The 5598-nt window shown below is 40.1% G+C and overlaps 1 long non-coding RNA gene across 2 annotated transcripts; it reads right to left on the bottom strand.

Annotated features, from left to right (window-relative positions):
* On the bottom strand, window positions 1-3440 carry LOC122875294. 2 transcript variants are annotated; one of them, XR_006377784.1, is made up of 4 exons: window positions 3319-3440; window positions 3085-3184; window positions 1827-2044; window positions 1-358 (listed from the first exon to the last, which is right to left on the bottom strand). It is a non-coding gene; the product is annotated as an uncharacterized LOC122875294 (long non-coding RNA). The 2 variants fall into 2 exon arrangements; XR_006377785.1 differs by lacking the exon at window positions 3085-3184 and having other exon boundaries at window positions 3319-3433.
* Between the last annotated feature and the right edge of the window lie 2158 nt (window positions 3441-5598).

A 5598-nucleotide genomic window follows, 5' to 3' on the forward strand; every position in this document is an offset into this window, starting at 1 on the left:
CAACAATAATATTCCTTTATTCCTCAGGCTTTCTCCTGTCTAATGACACAACATTTTTCTGATGCTCAATTCTTTTCCACTTCCTTTCTGTCTGAGGCAGAGGTGAAGTTATCAACAGACACATTTTTCTCTACTTCTAGCACTACTTCTGCTGCATGTCAGAGCAATCAGGAAAATGAGACTGGAGCAGGATGAATACACTGTTAGAAAGAGCAGTACAATATCAGCAGGTGGAGTTGAGGTGAGCTTCAGTAATGGCCAATCCAATCAGCTGCTCTTATCCGCTCTAAAAACAGTTCACCTCCTCACCATAACCATTTGTAATGGGCTGGCAGCAGAGTCCAGAGGCTGGTTTCTCCTACAAGAAAGTGTCCTTGTCAGGCATTTAGAGTCCCAAAGGAACAAATATACAGAACCTCAAATGCAAATACACTGCACTCATACATTTTGGCGAGCGTGGATGATGTCTCTTTTGAAGTTGAATTACTGTTTCAGGCAGCAATGAAATCCCTGTCACCTTGTTTTCCATACAAATTAGTAAAGACAATATTTTGTGCAGTTAGGCTACAAATACAGTAACTTGTAGCACAATAAAATGTGTTTCCATTATTTTTGTCTGTTTGAGCTCTTTACTGTATTCACTGACAGCTCTCCATAATACAGTAATCCTTTTTACATGTCAGAAAACATTTTGATTATCCAGATATGTTTTTGCTTCTGTAATGGAATTCTGCCCCATCCTAAAAATGCTTATCTACCTCTAATAATTTACACTAGTTGAACATGGAATCTGGCGAACATGGAATTAGAGAAATAAGACTCTAATTAATAATTAGAGCAAGCCCAACCTGACCTGTTTGGACCAGGTCAGGCTCAGGTGGATTTAGGCTGGGAATCAAATCTGTAGACAGAGTTAGAAGCGACATAATATTGCCTTTGCCAACAATGGTGTGAACAGGTCTGATAAACTGAAATAGTCTGCATCGACTACTTTGTTCGTCAAGGTCTCTTGCACACTGAATTACACTTCTACTTGCTTGTTTAGAAGGCATCCACCAACAGATACACTGTTCTTTACTTATTTGTACTCGAATGACTTGCATTGATGTTACAATTAAAGTTTCTAAGTTGTGTTCCTGTGCAACATGCACAACGCTGGACTTTTCTAAACAATCTTTTTTGAGATGGACATTAAAGGGCCGATCACACAGAGATGCGCCGCTAGAAATGCGTCACCAGCAAAACCATTGTTTTCCTATGGTCTGGCGCCTGGTGTGCGCTCCTCTCTTGCCCTCTTGCTTCATGTTTTTCAAGCGGTTTTTTGACGCGCATAAAAGTTCAAATATTCTCAACTTTTCAGCAAAAGGCACGGAGTCGCGCCACTCGTCAATGTCAAACTTTGCCCCGGCAGCCAATCAAATCAAGCAAGGCGGGCTTTACTACTTTACCACTTTCTTCCTGTTGCTTGAGCAGCCAGGTGAATCTCTGGCGAGTATAATGCCGTTTACTATGTCGATAAATAGACTGTGAGAGAGCTCCAAAGCAGTGGCGCACGCAGCCCCGCTCCTGAGGCGCATCAGCTGTTTTTGACGTTTTTGAAGCAACTGCGCCTGTAGCGATGCGTCTCTGTGTGATCTCCCCTTAAGTAAGGTAGGCCGTGTGTCCACCAGAGCATTTTCTCAGCTGAAAACACCTGGTGCTTTTCTGAAAACGCCCAGCCGTGAGCGCTTGAGAGTGCTTTGGAGGTGCAGCATTTTTTCTGCTGAAATGCTTTGGTTGCTATGATATGGAATATCCGGAAGTGACAATAGCTGACTGCTGCTTACCTGTTAAACCCATGGCGAACGAAATGTTCCTCCAAGCCTTATTTTTCATATTGATATTGTGGTAGTCCGGGGATGTCATCTGGTACTGACATGGATACTCAGAGACCAGCAATATTAATTTCTCCTCCATTGTTGTCATTGTTCAGCATTTGTAGCCTACATGTAACGGTTGGTCTTCGTGGGATTTGTCCCGCCCCTCCTCCACTGTGATTGGACAGCTGGGTAAAAAGTAACAGTGAGAAAGTTGAACATTTGGGGCCATTCAGATGTCATGTGGAAAACGTCATTTCCTCCAACGCATTTCCTCTCCGGTCCTCTCTCATTTCACCTGCAGCTGTCCCTCAGACTCAAGCTACCAGCTTCACTGTGGCTACATTTAGGTCTTCTATTTAAGTCCCCTCTTTCCTCATCCTACTGGTAATTGATTTGGACGTCCAGATTCCCGCAAATATTGAACACATTTAAAATTGAATTTGCGTGGTTCTCACTGAGAAGCTTTTTATCCCTTTCTCGGTTGTTGTTGGTGGTTACACAAATAACCCTATAGCACCAAGATCTTTCATTAAGCCTCACTGTTTTATCTACAGTTTAATACTGGTGCATCAATTCAGAACATCATAGGTGTCCAGTTACACTGTACGGTTACTAAAAGTCAATCCAAACTTTCCAGCCAGTCAGAGTTGAGAATTGTCAGTGGCCATGGTATAACCAAGTTTCACATAAATGCAGAGATAGTTAATGTGTTATGTAACTTGGTCCTCGATCTTTTTTCTGAGAAAATGTAAATGTAAGATACCTGGCACATGTTTGAAAAATAAAGAAAGTGGAAAATTGGCAACTGATGTTCTGAATTTCAAAATTTAGTGCTCATGTTATGTTTCACATGTATATTAAGCACTATTTTTTTTTATCACACACTATAAAAACAGTGAAAATGGTTAAAATCTCTGAGCTAAAATGTTGCTTATTTTAATTTATCTCCAAAGTTAACTTCAAAGTGCATAACATTTAAAAAGGATCTGAAATTGTGCATGTGTCTTCTATGTAAATTCATATTTGCTTGAAAACTCCGGCAGTCTAGAGTCTAAATATTGACACATGGCTCGACACAAACCTTGCTGGCACTGTACAGTGAATGCTTGTGATTACCTGCATGAGCCCATGGACTAATCATCTCCCAGACTACTTTGCTCGCTGTCATCAGTAATGTCAACACTGAGTGATTGGCTGATTACACACATCATTAACAATTACTTACATTTGCCAAACTCTTGTCAGCACATTTTCTGCTCCTGTTTGGGTAAACTGTATATTGATTTTAGAGCAGAACTGGACACCAGTGTACGACACTGTAATCGCTGTAGTTAAGATACATGTGAGTTTCCAGTTAATACTAAGAAGAAAGATGAGTGTACATTGCTGTGAAACAAATAATTGCTAGAAAAGTTGTGTATATGTGTGCAAGTTTGTGTGTATATGTCATGGATAGTACCATAACTCCAGTCTTTCCTGATATTTCCAGTGTTTTTCCCTTCCCTGGTGTTTCTTGTCTCCCCCTGTCCGTTTCTCTGTGGTGTGTGTTTTGTCGTGGGTGTGGTCTCCTCTCTCTCTCTCTCTCTCTCTGCTGCACACCTGTCTGATTGCCTCACAACTGCCGGTCATCAACTCATCAGCCTAGCAGTAATTCTACCCTGGTCATTCATCCACTCATCTGTATTTAATCTGTGTTCTTTCTCTGGGTTCCCTTGTTTACTGTAACAGTATATGTCAGTAGCGTTATACAGAGTGTAAACAATGCAACCATTATGGAAATGTGATTGTATTCTGGTATCTGTTAACCTTTTTCCACTACTAATTAGAGCAGAAAAGTGAGCAATAACGTTTGTATAAGCAGGACACTGCGGTTAATTTATACAGAACAACTGCATGAGTGCAGATGTCAGCTGGATTCAAATCAAGACACTTCTGGCACACAAACAAGGACCTGTGAGCAGACCTGGATTTATGCTGGTAGGATTCGGATCCACACAGAGTATTTACTTTATAAAAGATGTATTTCATCACAGTGTGCCTCTAAACCAGCTGGCATACTGAGATGTAGAAATCTGACACACTGTTTGCTATTAAGATCAGTGGACTGTTACAATAATCAAGCAGTATGCCAAATTCGCTTTTAAATACAGTTTCATAATATAAATAAATAAATACTGTATATATAATACAGCTTATCTAAACTAATTATTAGTGTCTAATCCAAGTTGAAACTCAGAACTCTACTTGGTGACTGCAATCGATTTTAATATAAAACGTTACAAGGATTTTTAACATTGCAATCATTATACAGGTCTTACTCAAATCAGTGTTAGAGTAATGAGGGTATGGTACATGAAACAATCTCCTAGTGTGTAAACAGGAGTGATTAAGTGGAGCAACATGAAAGGCATGTGAGTCGCTATTCTTTTTTGTCTAACTAAGGTTTGTTTATATGTCCTCTCAAGTGACAATGGCATTAATCACTGGTATGAGCAAATGGATCTCATTCATCAAACAGTGATAAATGCATGAAAAAATATCAGAAATACATAAAAAACAATCCAAAAGTAATATTTGTATGTCAATATTTATCAGTTTGTCAGCAGCCACACACACACACACACACACACACACACACACACACACACGGTAGATAGTGATTTTTATATAAATGAGTAAAAACTTTATTCAATCACATCTTTATGCACATACCATATAACCTCTGATCTCCAGTTTTATACTTTGCTCTTGCCGTTGTTCAAGGTATGTCCCAGTTAATAGTGTTAGATGCAGAGAGGCTATGAAATTTTTAGAAAGCAGAACGAGGTCCCACCAGGTCCCATGCCAATTCAGCGGGGGCAATAGCTAGCTGACACATAGAGCCCACAGTATATTTTCTCTTGCATTAGGGGAAGAAAAGTTTAATGAGCTTATGGTGTTTTCTGGTTGCCTATTAACTTTTCTCTTCATTTGAGCATTTGTATCTCCGCCCTGGTGCATGCAAGCACAACACCAGAGGTCATCTACCATTTTTTTTACTCATTACTGTGGAAGATTACAATGCCCTGGTTGATAGAAAGGCCAAATTATGGGTCTCTATCAATGGGATGATTACACCCATGACAGCAAGCACTTGAATAAATCCAATTAAACCCAGTTTAATCTCATAAATTGCCTTTTGGAGACTAGTTACTATTATAATGGAACAGAGTTTTAACAGCAATAAAATACAACACAAAAACAACAACAAACCTCTTTTGCTCCACTGGTAAATGTGGAACTGATCGACAAGCTAAATGTTCACTCCCGCATGATGAGTCATTCACTGTGAGTCTAAGGCAGAGTACATGAACTGCTTCAGTGGGGACAATGTGGGAGACAAAAAGTGGCATTTTACTTATTAAAGTCTTTAAACTCCAATTAAGGTGTCTAATTATCTGATCCTTCTGGAATAAGATTAATGAAGCTGCTCAGCTCCCATCTGCTGGTGACAGTGATACTGTGTGTGTGTGTGTGTGTGTGTGTGTGTGTGTGTGTGTGTGTACACAGGTTTGTGTGTGTTTGTGCGATAAAGGTGCTACTGGAAAGACAGAGCCAAGCAGAGGAGAGGCAAAAGTAGCAGGCTTCCTTTCCCCCACAGCTCAAGTCATCCCACATGCTGTCTATCAACAGAAGAATACAAACACACAAACTAAAATGACTGAGAGACCTTGAACAACACTGGGGACCCAGCGTTATC

This window comes from Siniperca chuatsi, linkage group LG4, assembly GCF_020085105.1.
Source record: "Siniperca chuatsi isolate FFG_IHB_CAS linkage group LG4, ASM2008510v1, whole genome shotgun sequence".
NCBI lineage: Eukaryota > Metazoa > Chordata > Actinopteri > Centrarchiformes > Sinipercidae > Siniperca > Siniperca chuatsi.